Source organism: Ambystoma mexicanum, chromosome 3q (genome assembly GCF_040938575.1).
Source record: "Ambystoma mexicanum isolate Mex_15411 chromosome 3q, UKY_AmexF1_1, whole genome shotgun sequence".
NCBI classification, from domain to species: Eukaryota; Metazoa; Chordata; class Amphibia; order Caudata; family Ambystomatidae; genus Ambystoma; species Ambystoma mexicanum.
The window spans coordinates 1,080,972,309-1,080,996,390 of NC_090926.1; the positions used below are offsets into that span (position 1 = coordinate 1,080,972,309).

Below are 24,082 nucleotides of genomic sequence, written 5' to 3' on the forward strand. Positions count from 1 at the left end.
CGCCCTCTGCAACTCATCCAGAACGGAACTGCAAGACCTATCTTTGGCTTCAAGCCCAGGTACTGCATCGCTTCAGCACTGACATCTCTTCGCTTGCTCCCAGTGGCTGCAAGGATCAAATTCAAGACCCTCTGCATTGTCCACAAAGCTTTCTGGGCCCTGGGACCTACCTACCTGCAACGTAGCCTACCTAAATACTGTTCCTCACGAGCCCTCCGCTCATCTACCTCCAACCTTCTGCAGACATTTGGAGGGAGATCCTTGTCCTCAGCAGGTGCCTCTCTCTGGAATAGCCTCCCTGCCTCCCTGAGCCTGACCTTCTTAGGTTCCGGAAACTCCTCAAGACCTTCCTGTTCTCCTCTTCCTTCGCTCTCCCTCTACCCTGCTAACCTAGCCCTCTGCTCTCTCCATCTCTCCCTCCTGTTCCTTACAGCTTGCTGACTGTCCGCCTGGTGTACCCCAGAGTCTCACCGTTCCCGGGAACCCTCGCCAGTCCTCTCTCGCACTTGCCTCAGGGCCTTACTCCCACCAAACCTTCACTGCACTTGGAAAACCCAAGAGGGTGGCTCTGTCTGCACTTAACCCAGTCTCCACCGACTGGGTGCACTTGGACCTCCCCCTCCCTGTGACCTTCTATGTACTTGCAAGACCCACATGCAGCATGCCTGAAGCTAGTCTGTCTGTTCTCCCTTGTCTTCTCCCCTTAATTGCACTGGTAAAACTGCAGAATCGCCATCGGGCCTATTTGCTGTGTCTCCACTGTTAAATGTATTTTATGCACTTCATCCTGTGCAGACTATTATAGTCTCAGAATTTCAAGGCCTCTGAGACGGTTTTCCCTTGTTTCCACAGTCCTTGAGCACTTGGAAACACTTCCATGTGTATAGGCGCTATATAAATAAACCATACAATAAACAATTGCATGCCTTCTATGCATTTTGTACAGAGGGGCTTATTTGAAACCCAGGTTCAGACACACCAATACTGGGACTGTTAATAAAGCCATATCTTTTTGTAAAACAACTGCAAATGATGCTAATGTGTTTGCAGTAGCCAAATATAGGGCATGGCTGAGGAGATCTCGTTGCGTTTAGTGATTACGTCTAGTTTCAGCTTATAAATGGAAGCACGTGGACAATGCAGCCTGGTTGTGCACACTACCACAGGTATTGCAATTTGTTTTTATTCAGTTGTTCAGAGACTATGGTGATGCTTGTGTTCTTACTTTAACTCATGTGTTTTATCCTAGTGTAATTGTATTCTAATTTTATTCGATTTTTATTTCATCCTGGTTTGTTTTTTGCTGACTTTTATGGTGCTCTGCCGAAATAGATTTGACTGAATGCCAGAGGGAATGACTCCCTTCCCCTGGCTTCTTGATCTCCTCTTAGCTCAGGACCAAGGGAATGCCTCCCTTCTCTTGGTATGCCTTTGGCACAGTACAATTCAAGGCCAGGGGAAATGACTCCCTTCCCCTGGTATGACTTGAAATATTTCTTTCTCAATGCGTTCAACTTCACTCACACTTTGCCACTTTGACTGGTTCTCAACAAAGTCCCAGTTCGTGTCAGGTCCCAGACCCTTCTTTGGTGGTCAGTGGTTTTGACACAAATCAAATATTCACACACACAACCCTAACTCATCAGTTGCTCGACACGTCTCAGAACAGGGACACCAGTTGTCACAAATAAAGTGTCACATTTTGTAAGTGGTCAATGATAAGGACCTCAGGATGAGCATCAGCAAAAGACTGGAACAAAGACACTACTGGATAGGCAGGTTAGGCAGTTGTTCCCAATGATCTTAATGAAGAATTGAACGTTTACTGTATTTTGTGATTTGGTGGGACGGCAGCACATGGGAGTTCAGATAGTATACCACATGATCATTGTTCACTCTTTGTAATGGATCATAATGCCCATTAACATATCTTAATGTCCGATCATACTTTGCACAGGTTCAAAGTACCTTCTTCTGTAAAGTATGTCTATCGTTTGACCATACCGAATAGGCATTGCACACCCTCAAGACTTGTGCACTAATGAATAAGGTTCTAAGCGCCCTATGTTACACAGGTTGACAACTCTCTACAATTCTAGTTTTACAAAGCCATAATGTGCTTTAAGAACAGTAATTTCTATGTCATTATAGAATATGAATGTAATTTACTGTACAGCATTACGTGTATTCAAGAATGGTTGATCAAGAGTTGTATATACACAATTAAAAGGGTTTAAGTGGAACCATCTTGCACTTGCCAGCATTATGCGCGGTCACTGGATTCACACACAGCTGTGTCCCTATCCTTCAGCTACGATTAGCTGTCAGCCAGCATAGATGTTAGAATAGTTCTCATTTGGGGGGTCAAGGGAGAGCCGCTGTTGTACCGAGACCAAGATGGCAGCTCTTGTTTACAGCTCCTGAGCCCGTGGCCAACCCAGACAGATACTCCTTCGTTACTTGATTTTGCAGCAATTTGGCACGAATATAGATCAATCGGCAACTCCTGAGGCACAGTGGTCCATCCCCGGTCTCAATCGTCGGCCGCTGTGCAGAAATTGGGCAGTCGTTGTCCCGGCGCATGTGTGGGACGGTGTGCATCACACAACTGGAGCGCACGGGCGGGCTGCGAGACAAGTGGATTTGGGCATTATACCTGGAGGGACATGCCTTAGCCCGTCGGAGCCCCGCCGATTTCCCCCCACCTTCACTCCCCTCCCCCCTGGGTGACAGACAGCTGAATCTTGCTGGGATACGACATGCTGGCCAACGCGTGAAACTTTCTTTTTTCCTCCAAGACCTGCTTGGCGCTACCTGCTGTGGCGGTCCCTCTGTGCTCCGGTGCGCCTCAACTGACCCACAGACTTCAGCCACTACTGTCCACCTCGCCTCTGCTGCAGAGGGTGAGCCGCGCGACGCTGGTGCACCCTTGCATTGGCCCGAACGATCACCTGCAATGCAGCGCAACATCTGGGCGGGCATACCAAGTGGGGACCTGGGGCTTGGTTGGATGCTTCCGACTGGCGGCTGTTATCCAAGAGCTGACAGTGGTGAGTGCGGCCCAGCGTAGGGTGAGTTGTATCTTGCTGGCCTACTCGGCCACCAGGGGCCATCTTCTGCAACCTGACACCTAGCCCCATATTTGTTACTGGACTTCAGGTCCCTCCCAGCTTGAACTACCCTGCAAGAAGCCCTGGGGCAGCTGTGGTACCCCGGCCCTCGGCATGCGCAGTGGCGCTGTGCAGGCCCTCGTAACTCTGGCACGTCCTGGGCTGAGATCAGGAGACGCATAATTTAAACACCTACCACCTTGGAGGTGCTTCCAGCACCACCCCAATATACCCTTGACCCACTGATGCCTTGAAGACCGTGCACCCACCCCATGGCAACTAACTGCGCCACTGCAATTTGCAACTGCGGAGCTCCACTCAACCTCTACTTGCCATACTGTGCAGACCCCCTCCGAAACCACTGGCCTGACCAGTCTGGCGAGCAGTGAACACAGGCCTGCACTGCATGCCATCCTGGGAGTTCTCTCAGCGCCATGCCACGGAACCTCGGCTCCCTCTGATCCAATACTACTGTTCTGCTGACACGTATTACACTGGCCACGTTGCCCAGCTCATGTCCAGTAGTCTCAATATCCCTCTTAATGTTGACGATCCAGTGGCTCATTTCACTATCCGAGCCTGGGGTCGAGGTGTAGACCGGAGCCTGCTTTGTGTAGCCCTGCAGAACCAACCAAACACCGCCCCAGGCTACTTCGACTCCCCAGCATCTCTATCACGGAACGGCACAGGACCCAACGGACAGGACCCGTAGCACAGGTGGACAATTACTGGCCTGCACAACCTGCCACTCAGGATACGCCCCCAGCCCATGGGTTGCTATTGTATATCCTGCACAATATGACGAAGGGGTGCTCCAAGAATCAACGCTCCATAAATCAATACACCAAAGCGAACCCCAAGCCATCGACATACAGTTAGCCGACAGTAGATATGGAAGCAGTGACTTTCCCAACGGAACCCACTGAAACTCATGCATGATGGCATGCAGGAGGGGTTCGCCAAGGTGCACTGTAAGCTCGATGACATGACCAGCACCATTGATTGCATAAAAATGTGCATCGACCGGACCAATTAGCGTGTGGACACTGTGGAGGACGATGTGTCCACCATGAGGAATTAACTTGTCACCCTGTCCAGGCGAGTGCTACAGATGGAGAAGAACGACGATGACCTGGAGTCGCGCTCTTGCCGCAATAATATCTGCATCATGGGCGAGAGTAACATGGAAACATCTTTGGAGCAGTGGATAGTCTACCCCCACACTCCTGGAGAATCCAACATTATCACCACAATTTGCAAATGAGCAGATCCTTGGCACCCAAACCTAGACCCGGTGCACTCCCATAACACATCATCGCCCGCATTCTCAACTACCAGGACCGGGATGCGCTTCTACGTGTGGCTTGTGAGCAAGAAGACTTGATGCACATCTACCCTGACTTCTCGGTGGCCATCCAGCGATATCCCACGATTTCTGCTACTAAGGGACTATGGTCGCTCTCTTGTCTTTTACAGATTGCGAAATCCGCAATCCTGTTCCAGTCATTTCCTGAGATGAAAATGTAATAAGTCAGGGAGCTGCCGTTAACCCCGTTGACTGTTTTTCCCGCGGGCTGGTCGCTTGCAAAACAGCCATTACAAGACCTTACATTCAATTTAAACAGGATGCCCATCGATTCCAAGGTAAGACGTCGCACCCAACGGAGATCAGTTGCAACGAGGGGTGGGATATGCCGGGCCTCGTCTTGGACATCCCACAGGCCTGTGAGGTCATTATGTGGTTCTAACTTTGTTGAAGTCACCTACCACAATAGTGCAGTGATGGAATTTCAATCTGTAGGGTCATGGTCATCCGTCCCTGTTAAGGTCTGTTATATAAATTACATCATCATTGCCTGTCCATATCTTCATTATTTGGAGATCCTGTGAACCAGAGTCCACAGCTTTCACCTTCCAGCTCAGGGCCACATCCACCCAGAACAGGAGCCCACCACTGGCTCTCCCTTAGGGCCCTTTAGAAGCCACCACACAAAATGACTGATAGCCTTGGATGCTAACAGGGTCCGAGTCCCAGGTTTCCTGTAAGACCACAATCTAGTGCTCTCTAATGAATGCACACCAGTCGGGGTCAGCCAACACTCTTCACCCCAGCCATGTTCTACGCTAACAGTTTACAGCCCCTAATCTCCAGTCAGTCTTTGTCAAGGGCACCGCTGGGACAGACATTTCTGGTGTGAACTATCGTGTGCGGCTAGGGATCTTACAGAATTAGTAGTTCTCCCATTTCTTCCCAGGGGTGGGTGGCCTGGGGGTGATAAAGCATTCAGAAATTCACCAGATCTTAATCCAATCAAAGTCCCCTCAAGGGGGTCTGGGGGGGGGGGGGGGTACGGGGTGGGTACGAAGTCAACTGATGAGACAGTTTACCAGATCTTGTGAAACCAAGAATACTTTGATAAAATCAAACCCCGAGTTAGGGATTGCACCCATAATACAATGAACAATGTCTTACTTATGATTGCAAAGGCAGCCCTTTGTGTGGCGGATCCAGATGATACTTTTGTTCTTTAGTGCCTCTTGGATCTCAAAACGTATTTGGTGCAAGTTTAGGTACATTAACCATGACAAAATAAGAATCTTCCAGCCCCCCTCCCCCGTCCCCACTCCTATTTGGTTCAACATAATTTAGATCTTCCCACTTTAATTAGGGTTGTGCCTGATTTTGGAGGGGGGGGTGGGGTGACAGGGTACTTGTATATCTTACTTGGGTGTCCCATTACTTCCCAATGGTATTCTAGGGGGGGTGGTGGGGAATGGCATTTCCTCACACCATGGTCGTTTACTTGGCCATCAGTCACCTAGGACACTTGGTTGCACATCTTGGCTGCTAGTGTCCACGGTGGAACCATATCGTCCACTCACAGGCTTAGAGTTCGAGATAACCACGGTGACGCCTTATCCTGGTTGGTGTTTTTGGTCAAAGGTAACTAACCCCTTCAGTTCGTTATGTTTTCCCAATACACCCTTCAACTGATTCTCCATGGAGCTGATAATTGTTTCCTTGAATAGACAAAGGCTATTTTCTAGTTGGGATAGTGCCTTGCTATTCTCTGCATCATTACTGCTGTGGCCCAGGTCAGAAGAGCATGTCTCATGTCTGTGTGCCCATTTCACAGGAATTCAGGGCTGAGCCTGTGATGTGGACGCCCGGTTTCTTTTTCCCTATGCACCCTCCTCCCCTCCAATGGGATTTCCGAGCCCTCTAGCGGGGTAACTGTCTTCCACTGAGGGTCTGCTTCACACCCCCCATTGATAGTAGCTGTAATGACAATAGGAGAAGCAAGCAATTCAAATTGGTCATGTAATTTTATCGATGCCATTTTTGTTTACAGACTATTTGCTTTGTAACTTGATCTCTGTCCATCCACAGGGATAATCCTGTGGGGGACGAATGGAGATCACCAACTAAGTTATCATATTCATGTTTTGTCCTAGTATCTACAGTGGGCTGATCAGACACGGGGGTGAGTGGGGGAGGGAATATACAGGTCCATAATGTTCGGGAGCAAGGATCCTGGTCCTGTTTTATTAGATTGTTTTACGGTGAAGGTAAAGGTTTTGCCCTCTGCTTGATCTATAGCTGGGATCACTTCAAACGGTGCCAAGTGGTCTTCCTTTTCAAATATGTGGTCTAGGCTTCCGGGTCCCCAGGAGATGAGGAAGGAAGGGTTACTCTACCAGAGACAGGCGTCAACCAGGAAGACGGTTATATGTTCCATTGCTGGATGAGGTATGGTGAGAGGGCCTGGCCATAATGAAGTCTCCAAGGACTGGCTAGAGAAAAGAATATAGGGTGCTAGACTGCAGCAATCCCCGGATTCAGTGGTTTCGGCTGCAGCGAGCAAACGGTTGGCAAATCCATCCTACTAAGTCTATGGTCCCTCCGGACTAAGGAGGAAGAGGCTAGATGCGTCAGGGAAGCGCATCCCATATATATACTGCAGTGTCGACCATCAAGGCTGCCAACGTTCTAGCCATCCTGGCTTGGTATGGTGGGGAGTTGTGGTTTAAACTAGGCCCACTCCTGGAATTCTTGCCAGACAAGGACGGAAGCTCTGGAAGTTCTGGCCCTATTTCAGGAGGGGGGAGGCAGACCTCACTGTAGCTATGGATGTTGTGGATTCCGGCTTACACCAAGTGGGGAATGGTGTTGTGCTCATGCGTCGAGGTTTGCTGAAGGTTTCCAATTTTAGGGCTGATGTTCAGGCCAAGATAGTGGATATGCCTTTCAACAGCGATACTCTTTGGAAAGGTGGTGGATTAAACACTGCAGGCCATCAAAACGGACACAGAGCAGCAATGCTCTTCTTCCTTTCGGTCTTCCAGGAGTAAGTTTGGAAGATCTTCAAAGGGGTAAGCATCCACTTCCTACTGCCAGCCTTCCTGCTCCACGGCTCAGGAATCTTAGAGGTCGGTCCCAGGCCTTCGGTTGACGCTCGCAGCGCTGTCCGCGCCTGCAACGAAAACTGTCATGATGCCTACCTCCAAGGAGCCAGGTCCGACCCAGCAACCCCAGAGGCAGGCATCATTCCCCCCAGGGAAGTGCCAGCGGGCCCAAGCTGGGGCCCTTTGGACACAGTCCTGGCGCCTTAGGCGCCAGGCTCATGTTAGACCCCTGTCCTGGCGCCTTAGGCGCCAGGCTCATAAAGCTATACATGTGTTCAAGTGTTTTAATGTGCACTTACCTGATGCAGACCATGCTGCTACATCCAGGCCCTCTTGAGGCCTGAATGGAACTACTTTACCTGTGGGACTACTTTCCACCTGGGTGTGGTCAGGTAAGGATACATACCTGATCGGTGGAAGGATACATATCTGGAACTTATTCCAAAGCTATTTAAACCACGCCCGATCAGCAACTCACGCTTCGCGTTGTTCTGCTCCTCGCAGCTGGACGCTCACCGTGTCGGCTCCTGCATCTGGACTTCAGCCACGCCTGTCAGCATCCTGGGTCGCCTGCAAGGGAAGATAAGAGAGAATTGGAGAGAAAGAAGACCTTACCTGCTAAAGCTGCATCACGGAGACATCACACCGACGATCCTGAAAGGGAAGACATCATTTTAAAAGCATTTCGCTTTGATCGCTGCAGTGCTGCATTTCACTCACCTTTCCTGGGCGCCTCCATCTTCAGCAGCGATCATCCGGATCCGCACCCACTTCCCTGAGCCTAGAGAGAAAAAGACAAGAAAACAAGGTGAGAGAAGGAAGGGAATAGGAAAGGCTCAGTTTCCTTCTAAGACTTACTTGATGGGTCTTTCCCATTTCATTTTCGGGTCCTGCCGCTTCCTGGCATTCCTGACCCCGGCCCCTATGGGGGAAAAAAGACAAAGACATTGAATGAGCGAATGCAAAGACATTACCTGAACGCTCATCCAGAATTTACCTGTCATTTACTGGAACTGCACGTTTCACTTCGGGTCGGCGCCATATCTCCGGCATTCCGAACCCCGGCCCCTAAGGGGAAAAAGACATAAGCATTAGCGCTTGCTGCAAAAAGACAATGAACATTATTATTAAGCTTGAACTTTTGAACTTGCAACAGAACTCTTACAACGCCTCACCTGAATAGTCGAGCTTATTTTGCACTCCCATCAAACCTCAATCCAGTGAAGTAACTGGGTTTCAACGCGCCCCTGCATCAGAAGCAGGATGGAGAACTCATCCTTCCAGACCCTAAGGTGAGACTTCACGGGGAATCGTGGAAGGGTATCGTGGAGGGTTGGAAGGGAGTGGGAGGCTTGAGCATTTTTCCGTCAGTAGGTAATACTCCCTTTTCACGCACAGGGGAATATTCCTGCGAGCCAGGAAAGCCAGAGTAGAGGGGCCCTTCTTGTCCATCTTCAAAGTCCTGCGCTTCACCATTGAAGAAGCATCAGCACTCGAAGCCAGACCTGCGCCTCCGTGGGAATCAGGTGAGCGTGACAAAAACGGCAAACAACCAAGCAGGCCTGACTTGGCCCAGGGCGCAAGTGCCTCTCATATTCTGCCTGTAACGAGGAAGCAACACACTGCGCAGCTTCTCCGGAAGTGCGTTTCATGCTAGCAAAGGGCACACTACTACTCCTGGGCCCCGGAGCATACGCCAGATACTTTCTAGTCCAAACGGAGTTGGGGTTTGGGGAGGTGGTGCCCTATCCTGGACTTATGACGCCTTAACGAATACCTAAGGTCTCAAAATTTCAAGATGGTCATGTTGCAGCAAGTGCTCGGCCAACTGGAGGAAGGAGACTTCATGACAAATCTCGATCTGGAAGATGCCTACTTTCACTTCCCATTCATTGGAAATTTGTTTGCTTTTTCGTTCTGGGGAATCGCTACCAGTTCAAACAGCTGACCTTTGGACTGGAATCGGCACCAAGGGTGTTCACGAAGTGTTTGGCCCCGTTGGCAGCGCACCTATGTTTCCAGGGCATCCATGTTTACCCGTACATAGACGACTAGCTCATCCCGTCGCATTCTCGGCAGTGCAATACATACAGGAGACCATACACCTGCTTACAGAGCTCAGATTCTCTATCAATCAACCAAAATCCTGCAATACTCCCTCCAAAGGACGTTCTGTTTCTGGGGGAATGTCTTGACACAGTGGCGTCTCTAGCTTGCCCCTCAGACTGGCGGGTGCTGGTCATCTTTTGGAAGGTGCATCGACTGTCCACCGTCAAAACAGCAACCATCCTAGTAATCGTCACTGCTGGGCATGATGTCCTACTGCATACATCTTATCCCGTTCTGCAGGCAGCAGATGAGGCCTCTGGACTGCAGGTGGCACCAGGCCACAAGCAATTGGTGAGACCAGTTGAAGCTCAACCTAGAATTTGGGCATGTCATCCAATGGTGGGGGTGCTCTCTCACCTTACGCAGGCTTCCCCATTCCGAATACCTCCTTTTCAGGCAGCCGTCACCACGGATGCCTCGCTGGATGGATGGGGGGACCCTCACTGGCAGTCCCACGCCGGAGGCCTTTGGTTGCTGGAAGAAAAGGATCTACACAACAATGTGCTGGTGTTTCGGGCTGTGTTCTGGGCCCTCAAGTCGTTCTTGCCACTACTGTAGGGTCGAGTGGTGAGGATTTTCAGACAACACCACCACAATGTTCTACATCCGGAACCAGGGTGAGACCTGATCCCTTGCTCTGTCATCGAGGTGCAAACCCTATGGCACTAGGTGATCCTTCAGAACATGTTCCTTGTACCCTTTTACCTGGCAGGTATAAAGAACACCATAGCGGATGCCCTCAGCAGGGAGCATCAGTCCGATCACGAATGGGAGTTGCAGAAGGACCAAGTAACTGTTCAGCCAGTAGGGTTGTCCGTAGATTTGCCACGGCAACAAACTCCAAATGCAAGCAGTTCGTCAGTAGGCTTCCTCAACCAGGGACCTCTGGGGACGCATTCTCTCTCAGATGGTAGGGTCAGTTCCTGTACGCTTTTCCTCCAATTTCCTTTCTGGTACGAGCCACCAACACATTGAAGCGATGCATCTGCAAGATGATACTCATCAGACTGGCTCCTCTTCCCAACCTCCCCTCCAGAGAAAGCTGAACCATCCTACATCACGATCCCGCGCCAATGAACCTCACAGGTTGGCTCCTGCAGCCTTCGAGTTTGGCCACTACAGCCTTCCGGTGGAATGTAAAGCTGTTCTTGCCAAGGCCAGAGCACCCTCTACCCTATTATGCTACAGTCATAAATGGAAATGATTCACAGTGTGGTGCAGGATGCAGGGCGTCCTGCTGCTGCGTGTCTCTGCTACTCGGCTCTTGCCGTACCTGCTCTCACTGGCCAAGTCTGATTTGGCCCACGCTTCCTAGGTGCATCTGACAGCCATTTCACAGTACACCCTTTCACATACAAAGCCAGTGTTACGGTCTCAGACTGGTCAAAGAATTCATGAAAGGTCTCTTTAGGGCTTTCCCTCCAGTGAAAGCTCCGGCACCCAGTGCAGGAGTTCCATGTTGTCCTCACGAAGCTCATGGGACCTCAGTTTGAGCCGTTGCATCGTGCTCCTCTCGTTCCTTTCATGGAAGGGTACGTTCCTAGTGGCTGTCACTTCAGCCAGGTGGATCAGGGAATTCAGGCTCATTCTTGCAAAAACCCCTACTTATCTTTGCAACCTACTAGGGTGGTGATCCACACTCACCCCGCCTTCATGATGAAAGTTCTGTCTGAGTTCCACCTCAACAAACCTTTAGTACTTCAAGTCTTCTTCCCGAATCCTGTTTCGGCTGCTTAAGAGTCCCTGCATACGCTGGATGTTGCTCGTGCCTTGTTCTGATTTCCGGAAGACTTTGCAGCTCTTTGTGAACTTTGGCCCTGTGAATCAAGGGAAGGCCCTGTCCAAGAGTTGCATGTGATTTCATAGAATGACATTTTAATGAATAAACTAAAAGCAAAATAATGAATGCTTGTTTTTGGGGGCTTCTCCTGCCTCCCAAGCCCCCCCTTTTTTAAAATACTTTTACCCACCCCCAAAACCACTATTCCCACTCCCAACTTTAGTTTATTCCAAAATGTGTTTTCGTTTTTTCATTAGTTCAAATTTCATTGGTTGTTTTCTATTCGATATAATCACTGCATACCCTGTCCAAGAGGCTCTCTGGCTGCATCATGCACTGTCATCGTCTGGCTGACAAACCCCTTCCAGGCTCGCCGAGAGCTCCCTCCATCATCGCTGCTAAGGCAGCGTTTCTTTCTGGGGCTCCCCTGCTGGACATTTGCAGGGCAGCTTCTTGGAGGTCGACGGCACACGTTCATGAGATTCTACTGTGTCGACAGGGATTCCAGCGAGGAATCCAGAGTCGGCCAAGCGGTGCTGCGCAACCCGTTTGCTTGAGGTGAGTCAGTTCCAGGGGGGGTAAGTGGTCTACTTCTGTTGCAGCAAAAACAAAGAGGTGATGGCTGGAAGGTTTAGACTGAATCTTAACCACTGGCATTGCTCGGGGCAACCCTCCAGACCATCGTTCTTCGCCTGCCAAGCCATTACAGAAGGGGAAAGACCATATGCAAATCAGGCTTGGCCCCACCCCAAAAGGGGAAGTCCAGCCCGAACTGCTAGGTCGCATCCCTTCTGTTGAGCCTTGCCACCTCCCATGTATGTGTACAATCGTATTCATGAATGTGAATCCATGCCAGACCCCATGCTGGAGAAGGAACAAGTTACTTATCTGGAAGTGTTCTCCAGCATGGGTCTGGCATGGATTCACATACAAACCCTCCCTCCGTCCCCACTGTGGCTCTTCTGGGTTCATACTGGCACCTCGAGTGCTTCCAATCTGAAGATGGCTGCCGTGGGCGGGGTCTCAGGAGACGACCATCATTGGATGGGTTCAGTATGACACGGTCTTCCGTGATTGGATATCAGGCCAAAGGCAGTATTCAACCTTTCAAAGCAATACTGCTTTTCTTTTCTTAACGAGGATTCCCGGCCTGACGACTAGGAATATTCGTGAGCATGTGAATCCATGCCAGTCCCATGCTGGAGAACAGTTACGGGGTAAGTAACTTGTTCCTTTTAATGAACAACAAGGCAGACTTATCGATGCCAATGCATTTCAGACCTCGTCGAGTCTCATCAGGGCAGTGTGTGAAATAAGCAAAAGGAGTAGAACGAAATGACCTTTAGAATAGATAATAGATCTAGATAGCATAAGAAGAAAAATGAAGAGCCATATCTGGCCTGAAAGCCACCAGTAAAAAAACTCCAATGTAGAGTTCAAAGTAGTAGACCTATCGAAACGAGGGGAATGAAAAACATATGGGAGAAAAAAACAACACTACGAAAATAAAACGTGTCCATGTAGGCAAAAACGTGTCCATGTAGGCAGATGTAAAAACATTAAAATCATACCTTATGCCTGCAATGGAATGTGGGACCAAACTGATCACTCGGTCGCTAAGATCTGTAACGGAAAAGAGAACCACCTCAGAGATGCAAAAAGTAAAAAAAAATCAAAAAGACTAATGTACTGAAGCTCAAGAGATCTAATGGCCAACAGACCATAATACTAATGGAGACCATGGTCTGCTACGTTTCCGCAAGTAGGGATAGCGGAGCAATCCTGGAGCAGGTGCTTCCAGTCCTCCATCGCAAATGTAAGTAAGCAACAAGTCTTGCTTTCTTAAAAAATAGTGCTGGACATGTGGTTTGCGGGAGGTGCTGCTCTTGGGGACATGACAGAGCAATTTGGTGAATCGATGAAAAGTCCCTCAAATATGATTGCCTTGGCCCACCAGTCCTTCTCTTTCTGCCAGATGAGACAAAGCTCAAGTTGTGTGCTCCTCACAGCCTTTTTATTTTCTTTGTTCATAGTTCGCTACGCTTCCTCCGGCTCCTAGTGGTTGTTTGGGTTTCCTCGCCTATCATCCCCTCCATGGTTGATAAAGAGTATGTAGTAACACCAATAATCATAGCTGCCATGCAACCCCATGTGTACCCCCTTCCTCCATTCAATATGCCATGACTCACTCTTGGCTTTTTACTTGCGTGGGTGGATTGCTAGACTGTTATTGCCCATTGTAAGCATCGCTCAACGTCCCAGTGCGCAAAAGAAATCCCAAAGGTGGGTCAAGGGACCTCACTTGTTTGTGCATTTATATAGAGCTACGGACCCTCAGGTATCTGAGAGCTGCTTATTTCCCACGGTGTGTGGTGCTCATTTATTGACCTCGGAAGGATGAAGGGCTGAGTTTGGCCCTGCCAGGATTCGAACCTGCGTCAGCAGGCTCTGCACAGATGTCAAAGGAGCGCTCTACTCGCTGTGCTATCTGACCGGCTTGATGGCTGAGTATTATTCAAACCCTTGAAGACCATTCTTTTTGTGCATTGCAAATGGGCCCCTAGGCATACCGTTTCTTTCATGCCTCCCTCCCCCATCCCCATCAACTGCTTCTTTTGATGGGACCTGGGCCACCTACCTGGATGCCTCTGGGCCTTCTGTCCACCATCCATACATAGTTGGCCCTGGGGCCTCTATCTAGAAACAGTGCTCTGTTCTGCTTGCATGTCTAGATAGTAACTCGACTATCAAAAAGAGGGGGCTACTCAGTAATCCGGCCGGATGCCCAAGAGTACCTTATGTTAATAAGTATTGTGACGAATCCAGGGGAGGGAGAAGGAGGAAGAAGACGCACGCAGTAAGAGTGGCAGGTGAAGACCCAAGGCAAACTGCGGAGCGCTGCCGCATCTACGAGGGGAAGGAGCTCTGACCGGTTGAGGACCACAGAAGAACGAAGCAAAGGAAACGGGACACAGCGCATCCGATACACTGATGCCCTGAGAAGGGGGAGGCAGCGCAGAACAGTAGCCCAGAGCAAAGTCAAGGACACATGGGGGAGGGGGTTTGTGGGGGGGGAGGGTATTGAGACCGCCTCCAGTAGTGAACAACGCTGCCATTGAAAAGATATGCTGCATCATCCGACAAAGCTGGAGGGTGGTGAGGCCAGAACCGAGCCCATGCTGGGCTGAGGGTGTGAATACCCCAGGAGGGGGATGAGAAAAGCAGAAACCATAGAGGGCTGAGCAGGCCCGTAGCCCGCCCACAGCCAAAGAACAGCATACCCCTTGAAGGGGTGATTGACCAACCAAATAAACTTGGCTAAAGAAGCCTGAGGCTTCAAAAGCCAAATACCCTGCAAGGGGATGATGGAAGCAACTTCAGAAGCAGGACTGAGTAGGCCTGTAACCCAAACAGGACTAACTATCCAAAAACTGCATAAGGGAAAGGTGGTGAGCCAAACCGGGCTGAGCAGGCCCAAAGCCCCAAATATAACAAACCAAGCAGGACTAAATGGGCCCATAGCCCACACAGTGCTAAAGTTCAAAATACTTCTGGACAGGCAGAGGAGAGCAGTAACCACAGGATGGTTGGGCAGGCCCAGAGCCGCGTTGGGGCGGATTAAAACCCATCCGAGTTGGAGCCTACCTGAGCCTAGGTTTGTGAATCGACCAAAGTCAACAAGTGAACTTGTTGTTTTTGTAAATACCGGCCTATCGAAGTTAAAAGAACTCCTTCCAGGAGAAGGGATAAACCAGAGACTAGGTGGACTACTTGATGAGACCATCGTTTGAACTGAGAACCATTAAAAGACTTTCTGTGAAACCAAGAACCAAAATCGGGACTCTTGGTGGGGTGACTGGGTCGGGAAACCAGCCACAACAACATGGGAGTAAACCAATGCTAAGCTGAAGTTTAGTTTCTTTTTCTTTCTTTTCGTAGTGGTATGTTAGACGGTATGTTGGCATAGTTTTTGACAGTTCTTAGACATCCTGACCAGTACCCGTTGGCTTGGGGAATCCTATGCCATAAAACATTACATGGTGTGATATGTAATTTATTTCTCATTTCACTGAAACGAGGGCCATGTTTTTTAAGTGGGGTTGCTATAAGACAAGAGCCAAATAACCTTGTGGTGTGCAGTTAATGAATGGGTATTGTAATACTTGAATCCTCCGTACCATTTTAACCCTAGCCTTTTTCAACAAATGTGCACAGTAAACTGGCTTCAAGGAACACCCATTTTTTTGCAGGTATGGCACAGTGAGATTAATGTTTGAAGTATCGCAAACCTTGATCAAATTGTGAAGCAGGGATTTTTACCCACTCTACACAACCTAGATATTTTACCACGTAGCTTCTCAGCGCTAGTTGGCATAATGTGTTTGTTTTGACTAAAACCCTCTTGTTTTTGTAGTGATTGCTTGAAAAGTGTCCATTCCATAATAGAGCAACCCGATTATCCATAAATCTATATAGATGCATGTAAAGCAAAAGTAGTACCGTTTGTACATCTAACGTTTTCATTTAGAAATACACTTCACAATCGTGACCGCTTAAACTCTTACACATAATAAAGCACGCTGGCAGTAACCGAGATAGTTATTGCCTGGTCCTTCTCAAAGTGTTGGCGAAGCCCTGGACACTATTTACTGTCCTCCTGTCCCAGTCATGAAAGCTCTGGGAGAGCAGGCCATTGCACACGTTTGCGCAGTTGGTCCGGCATAACAGAGTGTGTCATACCAGGAGACGGTCATGTTCAGTATTGGCACATTTTTACCCATTTGTGTAGTGTAAATCGGCCTAAGTGGTGTCTTAATTTGAGCTCCAGACCACCACCCCAATTATTATTCTTTCTTGTTCCCACTACCAAGCTCCCCTTGTGTGCTCTGTTGCTACCTCTTCGAGCGCATGTAATCCTTTTATGCTGACATATGCAGCTGGGATGTGAGTGCGCTTTTACACTTGCTGTAGTCAAGTTGTTTCTGACAGACCCACAAATGGGGCACATTGTGCGCTTCAGGCCCATGTAACCATCTGCAAAGTGAGCTGTCCACAGCATTTGCCTTTTGATCACATTGGCAAGTCCTCAAAGCGGAGCATTTTCGTTCGTCACCCATATAAGAGAGATGCAATGGATACTGGTGGCTGTTAATGGTGTTCAATTTCCATAAGGTGATTAATTGAAGTAAGTAATTTTGTCTTTAGTAAATTAATAATTGCAGGAAAAAAATGTATAAACTAGGTGAACAGAATGAATCCGGATCTTTAATATTTTTCTCCTCATGCCTAGGACCACCAACATCTTTGCATCTGCAGTCTGCTAACAACCTTCCGTCTGTGTCAGTGTGGCCAAACATCCGATAGTCTTCTCACACGAGGTAAGCCACATTCCAGTCTTTTGGTATCCAAGTGTTTTACGTGACTACGTTATGCGATTTTGTGACGATCTGTAGAATGGATTTTACAATTCTGTTTCGAGTTCTGTCCTGCGACAAAGCTGCTTAAACTATTACATTGAGCAGCCGATCTACTCTAGAGCTTTACAGGACATTTTATCTTCACATTCTTTAGGCAATTTCAGGTTTGGATGTATCTATTTCTACTCAGTCTCGAATCTCGCTGACTTTGGAGCCTTTCGAAAACACGTACTGATTCTCGCACTGGAACTCCTAGCAGCTGAATTTGTCCCCCCCCTCAAACTCGAGTTACCACCTTGTCAAACTAAAGTTGGAGTCACTGGCAAACTAGCAAGAATTGATTTCCAGCATAGGAGCAAACCTCAAATTTAAGTCAGTTTGAAAGGTGTTTTAACTTTGATTTCCTTCAAGTTATTGACCCTCTGGTTGTTTCCCGATTGCAGATACCACAGCTCTGCACTTCCTAATGATTTATTGTAAGATTGTTCTTTGCAGAGCATGACTTACAGTTGCATGCCTTAACACTGTGACGACCACAACCATCTTGTGTACACAAAGTGACAGCAGGGTTAGTTAAGCTGGAATGCTCTTGGGCACAAACCGTGCCCACACCCGCTGTTGATGCATGTGATCAGTGAAGAAAGATGCTTCTTAGAATCTTTACACAATCCCGTGTTGCTATGGAAAGGCATAAGATGCTCTTGCCTGCAATGCAGATCTACACAACCGTTCTCACTTTTTTATGGTAACTTTTTATTCCAAAGATTTAATTTTTCAAAGAAATGAAGTAAGCAGTTGACACAAACATGTCATTCGAGAAATCTACTGTTGTGGTGGAATAGCTGGAATTAGATATCAGAAAGGCCGTTATCACTTTCCACGGGTGAACGACCACATCTATCATAGTTTTCGTTGTCCAAGGTGGGTTAGGTCTGTTACTTTAAGTGGCTGACTGCATAAAAAGGGAGCTCAGTTGTGTAGTGGCTTTTCTTACTGATTTATTGAAGTATAATTTTGTGGTGGGGGAATGGGTCAGAAGGCTGTCCACAATCAAAACAAGAGTGATCACTGAGTTATGTTAATTCGGTGCAAGAACAAACTTGTGATTTCTGCAATACTGCAGCACTGGAAATTGATATTAGTCTATACGCCCAGATCTGCAATGGCAGGGTGGGATGTATTTCACAACTTATTTGAATGTTGACCAATTTTTATATCTTCCAATCATTTTGGTTCATATGTTGCCTTGTTTGTTCCAATGATTTTCAGCAATACCATAGCTGCGTTTTGTGGGGGCAAGCATAATCGCAATCCGGATTTGATCATTAGGAAGACTGTTTCTGATGGGTGTCAAAATAAACCATTGTTTGGTAAAGTCACACTGTGACACAGGCATGCTTGCAGGCAACATCTTCCTAAGACAATGGAATGTCACATTATTGACAACAAACTGATCAATACATAAATACACCATCACAGGTGGTACACTTAAAATATTGAACATCGCCATGCATTCAGTCAATTTCTTTCCACTAATGATTATTTACAAAGTACACAATTCAATGAACTCCTTTGCTTTGCCTTCCAGGTTCCACCGCAAGGCAAGCTACTATGCAAACAATAACGCCCTGTGATTCCGCCATCAGTTTGCCCGCAATGCAATACTGTGCTTCTCCAGCATGGGGTCTGGCATGGATTCACATGCTCATGAATATTCCCCGTCGTCAGGCTGGGAATCCTCGGTAAAGAAAAAACCAGTATCAGTTTCGTTTCTGATCTGTCTTTCGTAGTAATAACCAATCACTGGTCTCTGCGTCATACTGACCACAGCCAATGACTGCCCTCTACCTAAGCACCGCCTCTGGCAGCCATCTTCAGATTTTTACCGCACGTTCATGTGTTGGGATCCTCGTGCTATTGCTCTCGAGCGTTAGTGCTTTTTTCGCGCTTTTTCACAAAAAACTTTGATTCTTTCGGTCAAAAGAGCCTCAAGCTCCACCGATCCTACATCCGATCAACGGGGACCCGTGTCGGATTCATCTGTGCCCCTCAAGGGTGAAGATTCGTCGAGCTACACTTCGGAGGACTCCAGAAGCTTCTCAGGCCCGGTCTCGGAGATGGCCCAGGAGAAGGGAAGCTCGACGCCCGGAAAGCTGTTCAGGGTCTGCCCTGGATGCCAGCTGCAGAACGTCTTCAAGGAGGACGAACACTCTTTCTGCCTTTACTGCCTTCATGAGGACAAGACGCACGTGGAGAAGGACTGTGCGTTTTGCGGCAACATGTCGGAACGGACCATGAAGGACCGCCATCAACGAGAAGAAGAAATCCGAGCGGTCTTCTAAGACCTTTGAGGGCGCCCCGGCGACGGGGGCCCAACATAAGGCCAAGCACCGCGAGTCCGCTGGCACCGGGAGCGCCGAACGGTCGGGCTCTACGGGCGCCAGGCAGGGCGCACCCTCCCCGGCACCATCAACCACGAGCCAACGCTCTGGGTCGGGTAAGAGGAAGGCCGAGCACCCGGCGAAGCTCCTGGAGAGGCCCCGGTCGAGCTCTAAGGCAGAGGAGGAGCGTGGCAGTGCCCCCTCCCTCAAGGATAAGGCGGTGAGCGCACCTAAGGTGGTGAAGGCCTTGATCCATCCGACCAAGCCCTCTATCGAAACGGTCGCGGCGGCCCTGGCTCAGCCTGTGGTGGCTGCACCAGTGGTGGCGACCTCAGGGCCCAGAATCTCCCTGCCTCCTCGGAGGGAGTCTTCATTTGTGCCCATCGATAGGACCCCCGTGAGGAAGAAGAAGGGGGGGCAGGGCGTCGTCGTAGATTCGGCCTCAACCTCAGAAGAGGAGCTGATCGAGGTCTTAAGCCACGGCCTAGGCGTGGAAGAAGGCCAGCCCGTCGGAATGGACCCCGACGCAGGGGACGACGACGACATCGTCGAGGATACCGACGGGGCCCCTGCTCGCCCGTCGGATTCCCCTCTGCCAGCGCCGCAAGACAACTCGGCGGCCATTTTGTTGGCCATACAGTCCTTATGCTCCGAGATAAGGACGAGGCTACCGTTACCGACGGAGGAACCTCTCCCGTCGGGGGATCCAGAACCGGGACCTTCTGGTGTTCCCCCTACCAAGAAAAGAAGGATCCATCCACCACCTCCTTTTCAACCGTCGCGCCCCGTCCAGCCCTCCTCCCCGTCCACCCGAGGGGATGATACGGGGACTGACACGGCAGCGACGGGTACGGACGACGAGGCTTACGACGAGGATTTTCCGTCGTCGCCTCCCACCAGGGCTTCTCCGCCCGACGAGATCGGATCTTTCCACTCCATGATCTCCAGGGCTTCCGAGCTTTTCCAACTCTGCCCTGAGGAGAAGAAAGAGGAAGGCTTCCTTTATCAGCGGCGCGAGGCCAAGAGGAAGACGGTCCTCGCAGTGCCTCTGTTGGACGACATTTGGGATGAGGGCCTTTCCCTCCTCAAGAACCCTTCCACGACGCCAGCTAGAAGAGACCGGTACGAGAAAAAGTACCGGGTCCCGGACACGGCCCCCCTATGCCTCCGGGCGCAGCCTACCCCGGACTCCGTTGTCTCCGCAGCAGCCAGGAAGAAAGCGGGGGGGGTGCGGCCTCCACATCGACTTCCCCGCCGGACGGCGAGGGAAAGAAATTGGATGCTATGGGACGTAGAGTCATCTCGTCGGCAGCGACGACGATTAAAGCGGCCAACGCCTTGGCTATCGTGGCCCGCTACGACAGGGAGCTCTGGTACAAGATAGCTCCCCTGCTGGATTTTCTGCCGGACGACAAGAGGGCGGAGGCCCTTGAGATCCTGCAGGAAGGTGAGGTGGCTTCGGACCACGCCATCACCGTGGCGACGGACATCGCCGACACTGGGTTCCGCCAGCTGGGCAACGGCGTTTGCCTTCGACGTCGTGGATGGCTCAAAGCTACGGACTTTCGGCAGGACGTCCAGACCAGAGTCCTGGACATGCCCTTCGACGGGAACAACCTGTTTGGGAAGACTGTGGACGATTCCCTTCAGGCCATCAAGGCGGATACTGAGACGGCCCGGGCCCTTGGAGTCCTGCAGCAACGACGAACGCCCTTTCGGAGCGGCAGAGGCAAGGGCGCCTCCAAAGGTTCCGGCGGCGGTTTCGCTTCCTACCGTCAAGCGGCCCGCTCGTCGTCGCAAGAGGCCTACAGAGGACGAGGCAAGTCTAGCGGACCCCGCCGTCGTCGCCAGGGAGGTCAAGGCGGCAAGGCCGCGTCCAAGCAGGATTGAACAGGCCGTGGGGTCGGGCCCCCACCGAAGCACCCCGGTGGGAGGCCGGCTGGCGGGCTTCGTCAGCGTGTGGGAGTCCATCTCCACCGACCGTTGGGTGCTGGACGCCCTGGCCCGGGGCCACGCGCTCGAGTTTCAAAGAAGGTGCCCGCGCGTCCCCCCCATGGCCAGGAAAGAACTTCACGTCCCTCAACTTCTCCTGGAGGTAAAGGCGATGCTCAGAAAGGGCGCCATCGAACTCGTCCCAAAGAGGCTTCGGGGCTCCGGAGTCTACTCGCGATACTTCCTCGTGAAGAAGAAGACGGGAGGATGGCGCCCCATTCTAGACCTGCGACGTCTGAACAAGTTCATCAAGGCGCAGAAGTTCCGGATGGTCACCCTCCAGCACGTCCTGGGTCAGCTGGAGGAAGGAGACTTCCTATCGTCGTTGGATTTGGAGGATGCCTACTTCCACATTCCCATCCTAAAGGGGCACCGAAAATTCCTCAGATTCGTGGTCCAAGGGCGTCATTACCAGTTCAAAGCCCTTCCCTTCGGACTACGGTCGGCACCCAGGGTATTCACCAAGTGCCTCGCACCGGTGGCGGCGCAGCTGCGCCGCGAGGGGATTCACGTCTACCCCTACCTGGACGACTGGCTCATCCGCGCCAAGACAAGGGAGCTCGCCGTGGTCCACACGGCAAGGGCCGTCCAACTCCTCACGGACCTGGGATTCTCCGTGAACTACGCCAAATCCCACCTGGTGCCCGCGCAAGTCGCACTGTTTCTGGGAGCGAGGCTCGACACAGTGTCCCTTCTGGCCTCCCCGTCGGAGGAGAGGACCAGGACCATCTTGGGCAAGGTGCAACGGATGTTGGTGGCCGACGCGGCCAAAGTGAGGTCCATCAAGTCCCTCCTCGGGATGATGTCTTCCTGCATCTACCTCATTCCCATGTGCAGGCTCCGGATGCGCCCGTTGCAAGAATTCCTGGATGCGCGCTGGATCCAGACGACGGGCAGCTTCGAGGAAAGGATCAAGCTCGACGAGAGTTTCCGACGAGCGATACGGTGGTGGGGCACCCGCGCGCATCTGACGGCGGGCATGGACTTCCAGACCCCAGCCCACCAGGAGACTGTGACCACGGATGCCTCCCTGGAAGGGTGGGGAGCGCACACCGAAAATCTGCACGCAAGGGGACTCTGGCTCCCGACGGAGAAGTCCCTGCATATCAACGTCCTGGAGCTCCGTGCAGTGTTTTGGGCCCTCAGGTCCTTCCTTCCGTCCCTCAAGGGCAAGGTGGTGAGGATCTTCACCGACAACACCACCACCATGTTTTACATCAGGAAACGGGGCGGAACCAGGTCCCCAGCGCTGTCCAAGGAGGCGCAGGACCTGTGGCATTGGGCCGTCGCCCAAGGGATTCTTCTGGTGCCGTTTCATCTGGCAGGGATAAAAAACACCATCGCCGACTCACTCAGCAGGGAGCTGCGCTCGTGCCACGAGTGGGAACTACGGCAGGACCTGGTGGATCGCCTCTTCCGACGGTGGGGCACACCCCAGATCGACCTGTTCGCGACGAACACCAAGTGCCGGAGGTTCGCCAGCAGGTTTCCCCAGACGAGGAGCATGGGCGATGCTTTCTCGTTCCCCTGGGAGGGCCTGTTCCTCTACGCGTTCCCTCCCTTGCCTCTGCTAATCCGGCTCGTCAACCAACTCAAGAGGTCACGGTGCAGGATGATCCTCGTCGCACCTGCGTGGCCGAGGCAGATATGGTTCCCGGACCTTCTGGACTTGTCAGCGTCCCCGCCGATCAAGCTGCCGGCGGACGCGGATCTACTCTCCAGGGAAGGAGGCGCCATCCTCCACCACGACCCGAAGTCGCTGAACTTGCAGGCCTGGCTCCTGCAGCGCTAGAGTTTGGAGGATACGACATACCGGCCGATTGCAGAGAGGTTCTTGCAAAGGCCAGGGCGTCCTCGACTCTTAAATGCTACGGACACAAATGGAAGAGGTTCTCTGTCTGGTGCCACGCACAGAAGATTAACCCTCTACGGATTACGGCTCCCCAAGTACTGCCGTACCTGCTGACGCTGGCCAAAGCTGGTCTGGCACACGCGTCCATCAAGATTCATCTTGCTGCGATCTCCCGATACACCAGAACCACGGGGCGGACGTCCTTGTAGTCTCATCGTCTGGTGAAAGAGTTCATGAAGGGACTGTTCAGATCGTTCCCGCCGGTGAAGGCTCCGGCCCCGGCGTGGGAGCTCAACGTGGTGCTGACCAAGCTCATGGGACCTCCGTTCGAGCCTCTGCACTCGGCCCCGTTGAAGTTTCTGTCGTGGAAAACAGCGTTTCTTGTGGCCATCACCTCCGCACGACGAGTGGGAGAGATCCAGGCCCTTTCCTGCAAGGCCCCGTACTTGACTTTCCACGACACGAGGGTAGTGCTCAGGACGCACCCCTCCTTCATGCCCAAGGTACCGTCGGACTTCCATCTCAACGAACCCTTGGTGTTACCTGTGTTCTTCCCGTCGCCTTCGTCGCCGGCTGAGAGGACTTTGCACTCGCTGGATGTAGCTAGAGCGCTGAAGTTCTACGTGGACCGCACGAAGGGTTTTCGGAAGACGTCACAACTCTTTGTGAACTTTGGACCTGTCAATCAGGGGAAGGCTCTCTCGAAGGCTTCCATCTCCAGATGGCTCTCCGGCTGTATCATGTGCTGTCACCGGTTGGCAAACCGACCGCTGCCTGGCCGTCCGAGAGCCCATTCCACCAGAGCGATCGCAGCTACCACGGCGTTCCTATCTGGTGTGCCCCTGCTGGACATATGCAGGGCTGCTACGTGGAGGTCGACGCACACCTTCACGAAATTCTACTGCGTCGACCGGGATTCCAGGGAGGAGTCTAGGGTCGGCCAAGCAGTGCTGCGCAACCTGTTCGCCTGAGGTGAGCCTGGTGAGGAGGTAAGATGCTTAATGTTTGAGTTGATGTGATGCTTAATGTTGAGC

The 24,082-nt window shown here is 51.1% G+C and overlaps 1 protein-coding gene across 3 annotated transcripts in view; it reads left to right on the forward strand.

Moving 5' to 3' along the window:
• LOC138583268 (zinc finger protein 135-like) overlaps window positions 1-24,082 on the forward strand; it is a 118,387-nt gene that overhangs the window by 62,350 nt on the left and 31,955 nt on the right. For all 3 annotated transcript variants that reach the window (XM_069655354.1, XM_069655352.1, XM_069655353.1), the window contains exon 2: window positions 16,697-16,784. The gene's annotated coding sequence lies outside the window, so the exon portion shown is untranslated. The remainder of the gene's footprint in view (window positions 1-16,696; window positions 16,785-24,082) is intronic.